We start from the raw sequence: 19,713 nt of genomic DNA, 5'->3' as shown, positions 1-19,713 counted from the left end.
ATGACCGATCGCACAGAGGCTGGGCGTGCTAGCCGCAACGCCAGAGAGGTGCTCATGTATTCTACAAGGAGCGTCATTGTGGCGAGGTGGCCAGTGCGGGGCTCCAGCGTGGGTTCGAATCCTGCCCGCGCAGAAAATTTTGCTTATCTTTCCCTAATCTATCCCTAATAATAAAGCACGGATTGACTTCATGGGTTCACCGTCACAATACGCTTTTTTTCTTGAAATTACGCTTTCAATTTTTTTATATCCCTCCCTAATAATAAAGCATGGATTGACTCCATGGGTTCACCGTCACAATACGCTTTTTCCTGTGAAATTACGCTTTCAATTTTTTTCATCTATATTATTTTCTACATCCGAGATGGTACTATTTCAGCTGGGTATACTACATACTTACGAGACAATATGTTCCCTTTGCCCATCACGCCGGTCTGCCCTGCTATGTGCGCCTCGCCCTGCGTGATCCTGTGAATGAAGTAGGCCCACCTAATAGACTGGATGGCCTCAGCCCATCTAGAAACAAAGACGGGCCAGCAAAAATACAGTCGGTGCCAAGAATTGAACACACAACCTAGCTGTCGTGTAACTAATATCACAACCAACCGAGATGGCTCAGTCCTTTGGTTTGAACTAAAGGTGATTAGACTATTAAATAGTCCCACCTCGCTTTTTTATATTCAACCCTTCGAATTTATACAATCACTTGAATGAAATGGGAGTTAATCTTCCAGATAAGATAGTGATTGACAGAGTTCTCTAGTCACTATCACCAAGTTGCTAGAACTTCATGATGAATTATAATATGCAAGGGATAACGGAAACGATTCCCAAGCTCTTCGTGATGCTAAAATCGACGAAGGTAGAAATCAAGAAAAGCATCAAGTGTTGATGATTGACAAGACCACTAGTTTCAAGAAAAGGGCAAAGGGAAGAAGGGGAACTTCAAAAAGAACGGCAAACAAGTTGCTGCTCAAGTGAAGAAGCCCAAGTCTGCACCTAAGCCTGAGACTAAGTGCTTCTACTTCAAAGGAACTGGTCACTGGAAGTGGAACTGCCCCAAGTATTTGGCGGATAAGAAGGATCGCAAAGTGAACAAAGGTATATTGGATATACATGTTATTGATATGTACTTTACTAGTGTTTATAGCAACCCCTCGGCATTTGATACTGGTTCAGTTGCTAAGAGTAGTAACTTGAAACAGGAGTTGCACAATGAACAGAAACTAGTTAAGGGCGAGGTGATGATGTGTGTTGGAAGTAGTTCCAAGATTGATATGATCATCATCGCACACTCCCTATACTTTCGGGGTTAGTGTTGAACCTAAATAAGTGTTATTTGGTGTTTGCATTGAGCATGAATATGATTTGATCATGTTTATTGCAATACGGTTATTCATTTAAGTTAGAGAATAATTGTTGTTCTGTTTACATGAATAAAACCTTCTATGGTCATACACCCAATGAAAATGGTTTGTTGGATCTCGATCGTAGTGATACACATATTCATAATATTGAAGCCAAAAGATGCAAAGTTAATAATGATAGTGCAACTTATTTGTGGCACTGCCGTTTAGGTCATATTGGTGTAAAGCGCATGAAGAAGCTCCATACTGATAGGATTTTGGAATCACTTGATTATGAATCACTTGATGCTTGCGAACCATGCCTTATGGGCAAGATGACTAAGACTCCGTTCTCCGGAACAATGGAGTGAGCAACTGACTTATTGGAAATAATACATACTGATGTATGCAATCCGATGAGTGTTAAGGCTCGCGGCGGGTATCGTTATTTTCTGACTTTCACAGATGATTTGAGCAGATATGGGTATATCTACTTGATTAAACACAAGTCTGAAACATTTGAAAAGTTCAAAGAATTTCAGAGTGAAGTAGAGAATCATCGTAACAAGAAAATAAAAGCTTCTACGATATGATCGCAGAGGTAAAATATTTGAGTTACGAGTTTGGCCTTCAGTTAAAACAATGTGAAATAGTTTCAATACTCACGCCACCTGGAACACCACAGTGTAATGGTGTGTCCGAACGTCATAACCATACTTTATTAGATATAGTGCGATCTATGATGTCTCTTACCGATCTACCACTATCGTTTTGGGGTTATGCATTAGAGACAGCTACATTCACGTTAAATAGGGCACCATCTAAATCCGTGGAGATGACACCGTATGAACTGTGGTTTGGTGAGAAACCTAAGCTTTCGTTTCTTAAAGTTTGGGGCTGCGATGCTTATGTCAAAAAGCTTCAACCTGATAAGCTCGAACCCAAATCGGAGAAATGTGTCTTCATAGGATACCCAAAGGAGACAGTTGGGTACACCTTCTATCACAGATCCAACGGCAAGACATTCGTTGCTAAGAATGGATCCTTTCTAGAGAAGGAGTTTCTCTCGAAAGAAGTGAGTGGGAGGAAAATAGAACTTGATGAGGTAATTGTACCTGCTCCCTTATTGGAAAGTAGTTCATCACAGAAATCTGTTTCTGTGACTACTACACCAATTAGTGAGGAAGATAATAATGATGATCATGTAACTTCAGATCAAGTTACTACTGAACCTCGTAGGTCAATCAGAGCGAGATCCGCACCAGAGTAGTACGGTAATCCTGTTCTGGAGGTCGTGTTACTTGACCATGACGAACCTACGAACTATGAGGAAGCGATGATGATCCTAGATTCCGCAAAATGGCTTGAGGCCATGAAATCTGAGATGGGATCCATGTATGAGAACAAAGTGTGGACTTTTGTTGACTTGCCCGATGATCGGAAAGCCATACAAAATAAATGGATCTTCAAGACGAAGATGGACACTGATAGTAGTGTTACTATCTACAAAGCTAGACTTATCGAAAAAGGTTTTGACAAAGTTCAAGGTGTTGACTACGATGAGATTTTCTCACTCGTAGCGATGCTTAAGTCTGTCTGAATCATGTTAGCAAATTGCCACATTTTATGAAATCTGGCAAATGGATGTCAAAACTACATTCCTTAATGGCTTTCTTAAAGAAGAGTTGTATATGATGCAACCAGAAGGTTTTGTCGATCCTAAAGGTGCTAACAAAGTGTGCAAGCTCCAATGATCCATTTATGGACTGGTGCAAGCCTCTCGGAGTTGGAATAAATGTTTTGATAGTGTGACCAAAGCATATGGTTTTATACAGACTTTTGGAGAAGCCAGTATTTACAAGAAAGTGAGTGGGAGCTCTGTAGCATTTCTAATATTATATGTGGATGACATATTGTTGATTGGAAATAATGTAGAATTTTCTGGAAAGCATAAAGGAGTATTTGAAAGGAGTTTTTCAAAGAAAGACCTCGGTGAAGCTGCTTACATATTGAGCATCAAGATCTATAGAGATAGATCAAGACGCTTGATAATTTTTTCAATGAGTACATACCTTGACAAGATTTTGAAGTAGTTCAAAATGGAACAGTCAAAGAAAGAGTTCTTGCCTGTGTTACAAGGTATGAAATTGAGTAAGACTCAAAGCCCGACCATGGCAGAAGATAGAAAGAGAATGAAAGCCATTCCCTATGCCCCAGCCATAGGTTCTATAAAGTATGCCATGCTGCGTACCAGATCTATTGTATACCCTACACTGAGTTTGGCCAGGGAGTACAATAGTGATCTAGGAGTAGATCACTGAACAGTGGTCAAAAAATTATCCTTAGTGGAATAAGGATATGTTTCTCGATTATGGAGGTGACAAAAGGTTCGTCGTAAAGGTTTACGTCGATGCAAGTTTTGGCACTGATCCAGATGACTCTAAGTCTCAATCTGGATACATATTGAAAGTGGGAGCAATTAGCTAAAGTAGCTCTGTGCAGAGCATTATAGACATAGAAATTTGCAAAATACATACGGATCTGAATTTGGCAGACCCGTTGACTAAACTTCTCTCACAAGCAAAACATGATAACACCTTAGTACTCTTTGGGTGTTAAGCACATGGCTATGTGAACGAGATTACTGACTCTAGTAAACCCTTTGAGTGTTGGCCACATGGCAATGTGAACTATGGATATTAATCACATGGTGATGTGAACTATTGGTGTTAAATCACATGGCGATGTGAACTAGATTATTGACTCTAGTGCAAGTGGGAGACTGAAGGAAATATGCCCTAGAGGCAATAATAAAGTTGTTTTTTATTTTTCCTTATATCATGATAAATGTTTATTATTCATGCTAGAATTGTATCAACCGGAAACTTAGTACATGTGTGAATACATAGACAAACAGAGTGTCACTAGTATGCCTCTACTTGACTAGCTCGTTGAATCAAAGATGGTTAAGTTTCCTAGCCATAGACATGAGTTGTCATTTGATTAACGGGATCACATCATTAGAGAATGATGTGATTGACTTGACCCATTCCATTAGCTTAGCATTCGATCGTTTTGTGTATTGCTATTACTTTCTTCATGACTTATACATGTTCCTATGACTATAAGATTATGCAACTCCCGAATACTGGAGGAACACTTTATGTGCTACCAAACGTCACAACGTAACTGGGTGATTATAAAGGTGCTCTACAGGTGTCTCCGAGGGTACTTGTTGGGTTGGCATAGATCGAGATTAGGATTTGTCACTCCGATTGTCGGAGAGGTATCTTTGGGCCCTCTCGGTAATGCACATCACTATAAGCCTTGCAAGCAATGTGACTAATGAGTTAGTTGCGGGATGTTGCATTACGGAACGAGTAAAGAGACTTGCCGGTAACGAGATTGAACTAGGTATGATGATACCGACGATCGAATCTCGGGCAAGTAACATACCGATAACAAAGGGAACAACGTATGTTGTTATGCGGTTTGACCGATAAAGATCTTCATAGAATATGTAGGAGCCAATATGAGCATCCAGGTTCCGCTATTTGTTATTTACCGGAGACGTGTCTCGGTCATGTCTACATAGTTCTCGAACCCGTAGGGTCCGCACGCTTAAAGTTCTGTGACAATCGATATTATGAGTTTTTGTGTTTTGATGTACCGAAGGTAGTTTGGAGTCCCGGATATGATCACGAACATAACGAGGAGTCTCTAAATCATCAAGGCGTAAAGATCGATATATTGGAAGCCTATATTTGGACATCGGAATGGTTCCGGGTGAAATCGGGATTTTACCGGAGTACCGGGAGGTTACCGGAACTCCCCGGTAATTGTATGGGCCTTAATGGGCCATAGTGGAGAGAGAGAGAGAGGAGGCCAGGGCAGGCAGCACGCCCCTCCCCCTCTTGTCCGAATTGGACTAGGAGGGGCGTGCCCCTTTCCTTCCTCCCTCTCTCCCCCTTCCTTCTCTCCTAGTCCAACTAGGGAAGGGGGGAATCCTACTCCCGGTGGGAGTAGGTCTCCTCCTGGCGCGCCCTGCTAGGGCCGCCGACCTCTCCCCTTGCTCCTTTATATACGGGGGAAGGGGGCACCCCATAGACACACAAGTTGATCATTGATCTCTCTTAGCCGTGTGCAGTGCCCCCCTCCACCATAATCCACCTCGGTCATATGGTAGCGGTGCTTAGGCGAAGCCCTGCGTCGGTAACTTCATCAACACCGTCATCACGCCGTCGTGCTAACGAAGCTCTCCCTCGAAGCTCTACTGGATCGTGAGTTCATGGGATGTCGCCGAGCTGAACGTGTGCAGTCCGTGGAGGTGTCGTAACTTCGGTGCTGGGATCGGTCGATCGTGAAGACATACGACTACATCAACCACGTTGTCATAACGCTTCCGCTTTCGGTCTACGAGGGTACGTGGACAACACTCTCCCCTCTCATTGCTATGCATCACCATGATCTTGCGTGTGCGTAGGAAAATTTTGAAATTACTATGTCCCCAACAGACATTACATCAAGTAAGGTTTCATGTGTTTCTAATTTTTTTATTTTTTTGGAATTTAAATGCCATGGCACTCCATGCTTAATTGTGTCATAGCCGTTAGACCAATATGTTTGAAAATTCCTTTCAATTTACTGCACATGAAATTAAATCGCACACAAGTACACAAAATATGACTTCTCAAACCGTTATGGTTAGCTGTTGAATGTACGTGTAGTTCAAATTTGAATTACGGTCATTAAATGGCTAGAAAATCACTTAAATGTCTTAAAAGGTCAGATGGCCCATGAAATTTTCCAAAATTTGACATTACAGTTGTATTAGTACTACAAATTTTCTCGTACATTTAAAACACCATCCATTGCCACTTTACTCCAAATTCGTCTTTCACAACTAATAAAAAATATCCACAACATCACACACAATTTTTTGTAGGAACCGTTTGTGATGAAAATTTCTGGGTCTATTGAAGTCTTCCTCCTTAAGCTTGGCTGGCTCATCTACTCTAGTGCTGGCAACCCCCAAATCCACGAATCCCGATCCCCATTCCCGTACCCCCCTTCTTGCAAAGATGACACCGTGGAAAGGCTTCATGAAGGCCCGTACGATGGTCGCGTCCTCCCCAAGCGCCGCCGCCTGCACCGAGAGCACGGGCGCCTACGCCGAGAGTGCCGCCGCATCCGCATTGAGCGCGGCCGCATCCGCCGAGAGGGCGTCTGGGGCAACCGACAGGGCAGCTGCAACAGCCGAAGCACAAAGCAGCCTTTTGAGGCAATCCACCAATTCGGCGATCAAGCCCCCGGACACCGTCAAGCGCGTCCGAAGTAACCTACAACAGGATTGCCTGGCATGTTCAGAGCTCGCCTAGCAATTCAGCCCCCGCCCTAGTCTCAGTACAATGGCAAAATCCGTCGGACGCGTACATAATTACGCATTGAAAATACCATGGGTATCAGCGGGGGCATGATCACGACACGCCCCACAATGCGGTTCAACCGCACCAGGGGCTTACTACCTTTATTATCCTCTCTCTTTCAGGAATTTACTCTCTGGAAGCCATATCTGGCAATAGATAGCCGGACACATGATACAACACCCAAGGAGGCAGGAAGCTACGTCATGCAATGGAATCCCCAGGTGGTCTCTGATAACGAGTGAAATACCTGTTTTAAATACCAGCTCACAGCTTGCCCTTGGGCGGGACATGTCAAATATTCCCATTTTTGCTTATCACACTTCTTGTATCAATATGCATCAACGCATTTCTTAAATAAACAATGCATAGCACTAGTCTTTTTTGCATTCTATATTCTTTTATATATATGTTCATCTATGACAATCAGCACCCGTACACTCTGGTACGGCCAATACGCCAGGGGCTTCCGTATACCCCATAATTCAGCGTGAGAAGTCCGAACACTTTCGACAGTGCGACACCCCGAACTTATAGCATTATATGCATCAGCTCCGAATCATGTCTTGGGTCAATAGTTGGGTTTGCCCGGCTCCCATGTTTTGGTACCTTACGTTCCGCTATATCGGCTAAGGTAGCACTGGGAGAACTACTGCGATTGTGCCCCGGTTCTTCCGGCCGAGCACCTCAGTAGAGAAAGCTAAAACTGACTGTCATGATGAGGCGAGAACTTATCGCTGTTCGAGAGGTCTCAAGTCCCTAAAGACTTTTTCCGCTTCGGGCGATGAGTCGGCCTTGTCTGACTTAGGCGTGTATAGCGCCCCAAATTCGGCCTTCCGAAGACTAGGGGCTTCGCCAAAATTTAAAATTGTAGACTTCTATGGCTAAGTGAGAGCGATAAAGCATTATAGTCCGATTGCCTGGTTCGTTGCGCTGAACACCTCCCTTGAAGGACCCAAAAATGGGAAAAAGAGTGCTCAGATTTATCCCGAACACCCCGGCACTAGTTGCATGGGGGCTGAAGCCAACGACTAGCAACTCTCAGATTTTATAAACAGCCGCACAGAAGGTAATATTTTAAATTCGAAAGGTGTTGCATAGCGCAAATGAACTAGTTTTCATAATACAGGATCACATGAGCAAGTTCAATCAAAAATTACATCCTTCGCACACTCGTCCGCCACAAGACAGGCACCCTTCAGGACACCCTCATAATATATTTCAGGGTGGCGATGCTCCTTGCCCTGCGGCGGCCCCTCCTTCACCAGCTTCTCGGCGTCCATCTTGGCCTAGTGCACCTTCGCACGGGCAAAAGCCCTGCGGGCACCTTCGATGCAGACGGACCGCTTGAGGACTTCCAGCCGTGGGCAGGCATCCACAAGCCGCCTCACCAGGCCAAAGTAGCTATTGGGAAGGGAATCGCCAGGCCACATCTGGACTATAAGGCCCCTCATGGCCCATTCGGCCGCCTTGTGGAGCTCGACCAGTTGCTTCAGCTGGTCGCTCACAGGCATCGGGTGTTCGGTCCCAGTATACTGAGACCAGAACAACTTCTCCGTCGAGCTTCCCTCCACGGCCCGGTAGAACTCCGCGACATCAGACACACTGCAGGGCAAATCTGCGAACGCTCCTAGAGAGCTCCGAACTCGAGTAAGTAAAAGGAAATTTTCTTTGGCATGCCTACTTTGCACAATGAATGCCTTACCCACCGCTATCTTCTTTTCCGCCTCAATTTCCTGGAGGGCCTTGTGGGCTTCGGCCTTGGCATATTTTGGGCTTTCGAGGGCCTTGGCAAGCTTGGACTCTCGCGTCTTTGAGTCAAGCTCCAAGGACTCATGCTTCTTGATGAGCGCCTGGAGCTCTTGCTGCACCTCGCCTATCCGGGCTTCATGTCTTTCTCGCTCGGTGCGCTCCTTGGCCGCTTTATTTTCGGCCTCGATGAGCAACTGCTTCAGGGTCGCCACTTCGGTCATGGACCCTGGTACATTCATGATGATCCTGTTATCTTGCAACCAAAACCTTTTTATATAGACAAGGTATTGCATACCTTTATTCTCCTCGAGCTGCTTTTTGGTAAGGCCGAGTTCTTTCTCGGACCGCTCGAGGTTCAGCTTCAGTGCGGCGATCTCCGCAGTATGTGCGGCAGCGGCCAACAGTGAAGCCTGCATACGCATATAGACATATTTGGATTAGACTCCTGCAGTTATTATTTGATCCTCTATTCGGCTTTTCTTCGCGAACACCTAACAGAGCATCAGGGGCTATTGTCTATGCGGTAATATTTTTATATATTTCGACTACTTACCTCAAAGCCTGTTAGGAGGCTGGTGCAAGCTTAGGTTAGTCCGCTTTTGGCGGACCTAACCTTCTCAATCACCGCACTCATTATAGTGCGGTGCTCCTCGTCGATGGAAGCGCCGCTAAGCACTTCCAGCAAGTTGTCCGGTGCCTCCGGGTGAATGGAGGTCACCGGCACGGGCGGCTTGCCCCTCTTAGCAGGAGGCCTCCTGTCGGAGTCCGGGACCACTGGTGGTCCCGGTGCGGTGTTCGGCTTGGAACCGAACTTGGTGCCCGCGGGGGTCTTGCTCCCTTTGTGCCCAGGGTCCGAAAGGTCGCCTTTAGGCGCCTCCAGAACTACCTTCCCTCATGGTGCCCTTTGAGACAACACCTCAACATTGTCCTTAGGCCGAGGGAAGGAGGCGGTCGGAAGTGATCCGCTACTCATAGCCGACGGGTCCAACAAATCGTCCGACAAAGATACGTCGATACAGGCTGAGGCGGACTGCACAATTATATTCGGCGTAAGGAGAAGTAGTGCAATAAAAGCGTACCATGAATTACTCTGGTATCCAAATACTTACGACTTTGCCAGGGGCTTGTCCCTGGTCAACCACTCATCATCGCTGTGAGTGGTGGTCGTGGAGCAGTCTGGAAGGAGAGTCCTTCCCTTCTTGGACCCTCCGGCCTCCTCGGTTGGGGCGGCCTTCCTTTTCCTTTCTCCCCCGATTGGAAGGGGATAATCTTCATCTTCCTCCTCCTCGTCTTCGCGAGAGGAGTGCGATCGGAGTTATCGGACGATGAGTCCGATATCACCTGACGGCGGGAGCTCTTTTGAGTCCCCGCGGCCTTCTGCTGGGCCTTCTTCTCAGGCACCTCATAAGGCGCCGGAATCAGCACCTTTGTAAGAAGGGCATCGACTAGATCTTCGGGCAGGGGCGCTGGGCAGTCGATTCGCTCCGCTCTCTCCTCCCAGTCCTGTCAAAGGCATGGGAGCTCAGATCCCGCACTTGATCAAGCCGGAGAAAATAAAAACCTTATAAGGTGTGAAAACTTACTGGATTCATAGGGCGCTTCGCGCTAAGTCCGCGGTCCTCGGTGAGCGAAGGGGGGGACCTCGGCGCCCTTGAATAGCACCCTCCAGACGTCCTTGTGCGTCATGTCAAAAAGCTCGCGCAGGGTCTGGTGCTGGGCTGGGTCGAACTCCCATAAATTGAACGCCAGTTGTTGACACAGGAGGATCCGGCGGAAGAGCATGACCTGGACCACGTTGACAAGCTTAAGTTTCTTGCTTATCATGTTCCGGATACATTTCTGGAGTCTGGCTAGCTCTATCGGTGAGCCCCAGGACAGGCCCTTCTCTTTCCAGGAGGTGAGCCGCATGGGGATTCCGGGTCGGAACTCGGGGGCTGCCACCCAGTTGGTGCAGCGTGGCTCGGTGATGTAGAACCACCCCGATTTCCACCCCTTTATGGTCTCCACATAGGAGCCCTCAAGCCATGTAACATTGGGCATTTTGCCCACCATGGCACCTCCGCATTCCACTTGCTGGCCACCTACAACCTTCGTCTTAACATTGAAGGTCTTCAGCCACAGGCCGAAGTGGGGCTGGACGCGGAGGAAGGCCTCGCACACGACGATAAACGCTAAGATGTTGAGGATGAAGTTTGGGGCCAGATCGTGGAAGTCCGGCCCGTAGTATAACATGAGGCCGCGGACGAACGGGTGGAGGGGGAACCCCAGTCCATGGACGAAGTGGGTGAGAAAGACTACCCTCTCATAGGGCTCCGGGGTAGGGACGATCTGCCCCTCGTCGGGCAGCCGGTGCGCGATATTTGCGGCCAAGTATCCGCCCCCCCGCAGCTTTTCGATGTCCTCCTCCGTGACGGAGGATTTCATCCACTTTCCTCTCGCTCCAGACATGGTTGGGGCGGTCTTAGGAGAAAGGTACGAACTTGGGCGTTGGAGCTCGAGTGCGTGAGAATGGATAGGCAAGGAGGAAGAAGGTGTGGGTGAAAAAGGCGAACTCTTATCCCTTTATAAGGGCGGATGAAAATATACGCCCCCACTAGCCTAGTTAACTCGCTTATTCCCCAAGCGCCACGATTGATGGCGCGGTTGGGTTACCCACACCCGTATTGATGAGAATCCCGTGATAAGGGGACACGATCTCTGCTTCGACAAAACGTGCCAAGGAAACCGCCTCGCGATGTGCGCCAAGGCTGGTTGAGAAAAACAGTTCGATAATAACCGGGCCATGGCGTGGTGTCATGATATCAAATACGTCAGCAGATCAGAAATATTATTCTCTCTACGATGGTATGTGGAACTTGTTTTACAGAGCCGGACACTATCCTTGTGTTCAAAATCTTCTATGGAGTATTCGGAGGAGGAACCCGCCTTGCAATGCTGAAGACAATCTGCGCACCGGACTCATCGTCATTAAAGCCTGGTTCAGGGGCTACTGAGGGAGTCCTGGATTAGGGGGTATCTAGACAGCCGGACTATACCCTTTGGCCGGACTGTTGGACTATGAAGATACAAGATTGAAGACTTCGTCTCGTGTCCGGATGGGACTCTCCTTGGCGTGGAAGGCAAGCTTGGTGATACGGATATGTAGATCTCCTCCCATTGTAACCGACTCTGTGTAACCCTAGCCCCCTCCGGTGTCTATATAAACCGGAGGGTTTAGTCCGTAGGACAACAACAATCATACCATAGGCTAGCTTCTAGGGTTTAGCCTCTACGATCTCGTGGTAGATCAACTCTTGTAATACTCATATCATCAAGATCAATCAAGCAGGAAGTAGGGTATTACCTCCATAGAGAGGGTCCGAGCCTGGGTAAACATCGTGTCCCCTGCCTCCTGTTACCATCCGCCTTAGACACACAGTTCGGGACCCCTACCCGAGATCCGCCGGTTTTGACACCGACACATGCCAAGATCGAGGACGCACACGCCAAGATATTCCAAGCCACCTTGGAATCCATCATGCAACCCACGTAAGAAAAGGCGGTGGTGGCCATGAAGCACCGGCTTCCTCATGAGTTCACCGAGCAGGAGCTCAAGATGCAGGAGGCAGCGGAGATCGAGGAGCGCTAGGAGGAGGAGTTGCACATGGCCGAGGTTGAGGTAGAGGAGTTTGTCCATCAAGGAATCGGCGGTGAGGACGGCACCGAGGACGAGGACGAGGACGCGGTCAACTTCAGCAGGGGGGACGCGGAGTCCACCAACGGTGGCATTTCGCCAGTACAAGTCATCAACGTCTCATCTCACACCGACGATGCATAGGTCGGCGCGGCGGCGGATTTGTTAAAATTATGCGTACTTAGTGTCGGGGATATACCTCGCGGTATGACCCGGCCAGAATTGGCGACTCACTGGTGACCCGCCCAGAGCTTGGCGATTCACAGATAACCTGCCCGATCTTGGCGACTCATTAGTAACTCGGTGGGCGGGTCAGATGGACAACAAGCCCCAAAGCCCAGAAGGCCGGCTCACGTTATGATGGGCCGGATTAAGAGGAAAGGGATGAAGAATATTTCCTTTACGAGGAAGCAAGACCCGGACTTGTAATTAACTTGTAAGAGAAGATAGACTAGTCCTAGTCCTACTAGGACTCCACATGTAACCCGCCCCTCTAACTTATATAAGGAGGGGCAGGGCTCCCCAAGAGGGACAAGCAACAAGAAACAATATCTAGGGCTAGACACAAAGGGGGAGCCGGCTTATGCGGCGACTCTCTCATGAGCATAATGAGATCTAACCACAAACAGCATGTAGGGTTATTACCGGATGATGTTTCCCGGGGCCTGAAGCTGTCTAAATCCTTGTCTTGTGTTGCGTCTCTCGATTCCGCTCAACCCCTCTCAAGCTACCACATAGATGCGTTGGCCTCGCGACTAAGTCCTCATACTAGGACATCTGTCGTGACAATTCCACGATAGTTGGCGCCCACCATGGGGCTCGCGCACGATGGTGTTGAGTTCTTGGAGGGATCTCTTTCAAGGATCGAGAAACTTGCGATTGACCGGATGAAGAAGAGCCGGCATGGAATGATCGCGTGAGCCGCCGAACAACCATGAGAAAGCCGGCAAATTTGTCGTTTGGAAATCTGAATTATGGTTAACTTTGGAGATGAGAGATGCCAGATTCATCAGAAACACGGAGAGATTTTTAGGGTTTCCGTGCGCCACCTCACGTGTCGCTGGGTGACTCATCAGATCCGAGGGCAGATCGTTTTTCCTACAGTCGACACCGGATAGGAGCTGTTGTACGAGGGGGCAGCCTGCTACAGCTTGTATCAAGTCCCGAGGAGATAGCCCAAGGATACATCATTGTTTGTGTTAAGATTTAGTTAATTAGTTTAATTAAAGGGAAATCCCAGCTTTTCCAAACCGATGTGCGGTTTCTCCCCCGATGGGTCACATCCTAATGTAACGGACACGTCCTTCTAATCTTGCCTCTTGTAAGCGTCACGACTGTGCGACATGTCCCCTCTGGACATATAAATATGTACATCATTGCAGTCAATCAACAGAGATCATTTTACTGTTCACCCACAGTTCTTTACACGTTATTGGCACTGGTAGCCTCTCCATCGAGAGCACTAGGCTACACACAGAAATCTTGTCGGAGAAGAAAAACGGTGAGGATGTCGTCCCTTGCCTCCCTTCTCCTTGGACTTCTCTGGGAAGAGGGTCGCCGCCATTTCCTTGTGGAGCAGCGCCGTCGGTTCGTCCGCCATCGATGGGGCGCACCACCACAACTGTCTGGCCTCGGCATTAACCGCCGCCAGAACTTCGCTCCTCGACGCCGCCATCACGCGGCCGCTGGACGCCGCCGTCATGCCACATTGATGAACCGACGCCTGGCCACGCCGGTTGACAACTGCCAGGGTCTGGACCCAGGGCTTGTTGCCGGACCGAGTGTCCCTCCACCGCTGAATGCCGAGATGGGCATGTCAGGACCTGCAGTTGCCGCTGGCACACGCCTGCCGTCACCCACGCCGGCAGAGGAGGAGGAACGGGTGATAGTCGTCGACGTACCTGCACGCGGCTATAGTCCAGCTCCGACGCGCGTCGCCGGCACCGGGGGCGACGGCCTCGTCTTCATCCCGACTCCAGGACGGGCCATGGCCACCGCGGGCGCGGTCACCGCTGTCGGAGCAAGTGGCAGCGCTGGGCCAGGACTTGGACAGAACGATGCGGGGACGAGTAGCGCCCCATGGGCGTTCGGGCCCTCCCCTGCTCCTCCTGGTGAGGAGCACTTCTTCCTCTTCGGCACCGGTGGGACGCCTGCCACGGACGTCGCTGGAACGAGCGGTAGCGCAGGTCCGCCCAACACCGGCGCGAGCCGCTGTCTCCTCTTCGGCCGCTTCGTCGCCGCCATTGACCGTCGTCATGGACGCCGTCCAGGAGCATGGGATCCGGCGTCGCTCAGACTCGCTAACGAACTCCAGAATGGAGTGGACATCCGTGACTATAGCCCCTCATCGGACGAGGAGGACTCCCTTCCTTCGCCGCCAGTGGCTCGCCGGTGAGCGCATGTACAGCACGGCGGCAGGAACAAAGAAGGGTGTCGCTGCGTGGGATGGGGATCGGGGGCGGTAGGTGAAACCCTAACTGTCGACCGCTTTTGTTCAGCGCTAAAGCGGTGCCGGACAGTTGGGCCGAAAGGGCAGATAGGCTTCAACCCATGCCTCGTTCTGAACCGGGGAAAGGAAGGAAAATGGAAAATTACTATAGCAGTACTGTAGCAATGGGCTGTGCTACTGGTTTGGGTCTCCCTGTATGCGACCCAGGACCATTTTTTCGTTTTTCTTTTTCTATTTAGTTCTTTACTAGAAGTTTGAAGTTGTGACTAGCTATTTAGTAATTTGTGTAAATTACTATATTGTATTGTTCAGTAATTAGTGAATATTACTGTATTGTACAAGTACAATGTATGTCAACGTATATGTTCCGGCAATTTATAAATTGCTATATGTTGATCAATATACATGCATTGTTTTATTTACAACACAATTAATTTGCTATGAGAGTAAATTAATAAGCATGATGATTGCATGCAGGATATGGCTAACATATCTAAAAAAGAGTTTGCTGAAACTTGCCGTCGATGGTTCTAACTATTTGACATGGGCAATGGATGTCAAAATCAATTTGACGGCCAAGGGACTCAATTCCGCTATAACCACACCTGCCTAAGGGACTGCATCTGTAACAGACATAATAAGATATTCAGCGTCGCACTTCATTCGAGATCATCTTCACCTTGATCTAAAGACAGAGTATCTGATGGAGGAGAGCCCTCTGACACTATGGAACTCCTTAAAGGAGAGGAATGATCAACAAAGGGCGGTGATGTTGCCTGAAGCGCAACGGAAATGGGCACTAGTCGGATTCCAAGACTTTAAGTCTGTAGCTGCATACAATTCTTCTGTTCATAAGATCAACTCCAAGTTGAGATTCTGTAATAGTGTAGTTTCTCATGCTGATCTTATTGAAAAGACGCTTTGTACTTTCCATCCTTCTATGAGGATACTTGCTGAACAGTATCGTCAGCAAAAGTATAAGAAGTATTCTGAGCTGATTTACTCACTGCTTCAGGCAGAGAAGCACAATGAGCTTCTTGAGAAGAACAATTTGGCTCGTCCAACAGGAACGATGCCTCTGCCTGAATCACACTTCAACTCTAAGAATACTCAAAAGTTCAATGGTTCCAAAAAGAACCGTAGGACATTCAATGGAAAGTGGAAGCGTAATGAGAAGCAGAATAAGTATGGAGTCCAAAAGGGCAAAGGTCCTTTCAAGAAGAATGAAAGGGCTAGCAACAGTGGTTGCTTCAGATGTGGTTGTAAGGAACACATTGCAAAGAAGTGTGACACTTTGAAGCATTTGGTGGAATTGTACCAACAGTCACTTGGAAAGGGTAAGAAGGCTCAGGGGAACCAGTATGAAGCACACTTCACTGGCAATGAAGATGATACCCCTACGGTTGATGGTTCTCGAGAGGATTCTCCGAACATGGACAACCAGGAGCAGAATCGGCAAGTGGAAGATCCAATACTAGATGTCGATGACATGCTAGTGGAATTTGGTTCTACTGACATATATGGAGACCAGATTTAGTCTCATTTGTCTAAGTATTGTAATGATGTTATTAGACATATTACATGTGTTGCAAAATAAGTTATGTCCTTAGACATAATGTGTTAGCTATGTCGTGTGACATAGGGCTTGTAATAAGTACAAGACATATATAGTTTGTAATGTATGTATTGATTCTATAAGAGTTTGATTATATACTGAACCTTGTTCTTTTACTCTATAGAACTTCAAGGAATAATACAATGGAGGAGGAAATGTGTTTAGTGGATAGTGCATCTACTAACACGATACTTAGGGAGATGAAGTATTTCCAGACACTCAAGAAGAGTAATGGAAGTGTCATGACAATTGCTGGTCGAGACACGGTAATTGTTGGTTCTGGTCAAGCTACAATTACACTCCCTATGGGTACTAAATTGATAATCCATGATGCTCTACTGTATTCAGATTCTACTCGTACCTTGCTGAGTTTTAAGGATATCCGCAAAAATGGTTTCCATGTGGAAACTAATGAAGAGAGTGGGGCTGAATGCCTACTCATAACTCAGCAAAAGGGATTTCGAAAGGAGGTCCTTGAGAATTTGCCTTCTCTATCTTCTGGGTTGTATTATACATACATTAAACCAGATACGCATATGGCGTACAAGATAGTTTTTCAGAATCTTGATAAGTTCAAGATTTGGCATGGTCGCCTGGGACATCCTGCTATCGGGATGATGCGAAAAATTATTGATGGTTCTGTTGGACACAACATAACGGATAGAAAGTTCCCAAAATCATCGGATTTTGTATGCACAGCATGTGCAACTAGGAAGTTGATCACAATGCCATCTTACATGAAATTAAAGGATGAGCCGCTTAATTTCCTTGAGCGCATTCAAGGAGATATTTGTGGTCCAATACAACCGTTATTTGGACCATTCAGATATTTCATGGTCCTAATTGATGCATCAACGAGATGGTCAAATGTGTGTCTACTGTCAACAAGGAACCATGCTTTTGCAAAGCTAATTGCTCAGATCATTAAATTGAGAGCAAATCATCCTGAGCATAGGATAAAAACCATCCGAATGGATAATGCTGCGGAATTTAGTTCACGAGCATTTAATGATTACTGCCTAGCTTTGGGCATTTCTGTGGAGCACTCAGTACCTTATGTACATACCCAGAATGGTCTTGCGGAATCACTTATCAAGAGGATCAAGTTGATAACAAGACCGCTCCTGAAAAATAGTAATCTTCCAGCTTCATGTTGGGGTCATGCAATTTTACATGCTGCTGAATTGATACAAATTCGACCAACTGCATATCATACGGTCTCCCCTTTGCAGTTAGTACGTGGAAACCAGCCAAGTATTTCCCATCTGCGGCAATTCGGTTGCGCGGTATATGTACCGATCTCACCACCGCAGCGTACATCAATGGGCCCTCATAGACGAATGGGGATCTATGTGGGTTACAATTCTCCGTCAATCATTAAGTACCTGGAGCCCCTGACAGGGGATTTATTTACAGCTCGGTACGCTGATTGCATTTTTGATGAGGACAATTTCCCGGCATTAGGAGGAGAGAATAACCACAAAGAATGTCGTGAAATAGATTGGGATGTGAAAGGCATCCAGTCCTTAGATCCACGTACGAATGAATCTGAACTGGAGGTTCAGAAGATTATAAATTTGCAAAATATTGCAAATAATCTGCTAGATGCATTTACTGATTATAAAGGTGTCACAAAATCAAATGTTCCCGCTATGAATGTGCCAGAGAGAGTGGATGTGACCCATAGATCTACTCAGCCACCCAAGAAGGGGAGGAATCTGGACACAAAGGACAGGGCTTTGCAGAAGCGTCCAAGGGGAATGAGGAATCCTCAAAAAGTAAATGCAAGTCAACAAGATAGTTGATATTCAACCTAGGGTTGAAGGACACCTGAAGGATGTTAGACATCCAGAACCCAACACGAGTGTGCACACAAATTTTGGTGTTGGGACATTGGAAGACCTCGATACAATTGTTGAGGGAAATCACGAAGGATCAAAAGGTATTGATGAGATATCCATTAATTATATTGATTCAGGAGAATCATACAATAGAAAGACTACAGTTGTCGACATTTATTTCGCCTCTAGAATTGCAGAAGGCCTTGATTTGGATCGAGAACCTAAGTCCATGGCGGAGTGCATGAAGCGCTCAGACTGGTCCAAATGGAAGGCAGCAATTGAGAACGAATTGCGCTCGCTCATAAAAAGAGGGGTATTCACTGCAGTAATACCCACTCCTCACACTACTAGGAAAAGGGCTATAGATGAAATTGACACTAATGGCGCACCAGACATGTGGTGCGCCACTACTATATACTAATGACGCACCATGTGTTGGTGCGCCATTAGTGTCCAAATACTAATGGCGCACCACATCCACGGTGCGCCATTAGTAAAAAAAATTATTTTTTTCAAAACTACTAATGGCACACCGTGGGAGTGGTGCGCCATTACTAGTTGAACTAGTAATGGCGCATCATGCCACGGTGCGCCATTAGTAACTTGGCCACCACTTCCACCGAATGCACCCCCCCTGGACCGCCTTTTCAGTTTTAAAAAAAATAAAAAAAATGATGGAAATGTCAAAAAAATAAAAGAAAATAAGTTTTCCATGTGATATGTGGTCTAGTTGTTATGAAAATTTACAAATATAAATTTCGACTTTATTTGTGAAATCTCTCGAGAATTTATAAAATGGGCATAACTTTTGCATACGAACTCGGATGAAAAAAATATATATGAAAAATCATCTACTCGTAAAGTTACATCCGAATTTAACATGGGGAACCCCGTTAAACATTTTCAAAATCCTCAAAAACCTAACAGAAAAAAGTTACGGGGCTTTTAAGATCTGGGGAGGCAAAAAAATTCAAACTTACTAATGGCGCACCTGCCCATAGTGCGCCATTACTATCTTCCCGCCTTAAAATACAAAATAAGTCAAAAAAATGAAAAAAAACTTACTAATGGCACACCTGCCCATGGTGCGCCATTACTATCTTCCCGCCTTCAAAATTCAAAATAAGTCAAAAAAAATTACTAATGGCGCACCTGCCCGCGGTGCGCCATTAGTATCTTCCCGCCTTCAAAATTCAAAATAAATCAAAAAAAAAATTAAAAAAGTTAGTAATGGCGCACCTGCCCGCGGTGCGCCATTACTATGTCGTATATATGGCTGGGCGTGGTCCTCTCCTCCTTACCTCTTCATTCTCCTCCTTCACTCCACCTCTCCTCCACTCCATCTCCTCCACTCCATCTTCCCTTCTCTCCTCCACCATACTACCCTCCTCCTCTCCGGCGACCTCCTCCTCCTCCTCTCCGGCGACCTCCTCCTCCCTCCTCTCCTCCCCTCCCCTCCCCTCACGGTTTCTCCTCCCTCCTCTCCGGTGAGCTCCTCCTCACTCCTCTCCGGTGAGCTCCGTCTCCCTCCTCTCCTCCCATCCCCTCATGGTTTCTCCTTCCTCCTCTCCGATGCTCCGGTGAACTCCTCTCCGGCGACCTCCTCCTCCTCTC

The sequence above is a fragment of the Triticum aestivum genome, chromosome 3A (genome assembly GCF_018294505.1).
Source record: "Triticum aestivum cultivar Chinese Spring chromosome 3A, IWGSC CS RefSeq v2.1, whole genome shotgun sequence".
Taxonomy (NCBI): domain Eukaryota; kingdom Viridiplantae; phylum Streptophyta; class Magnoliopsida; order Poales; family Poaceae; genus Triticum; species Triticum aestivum.
This window is presented reverse-complemented; position numbering follows the sequence as displayed.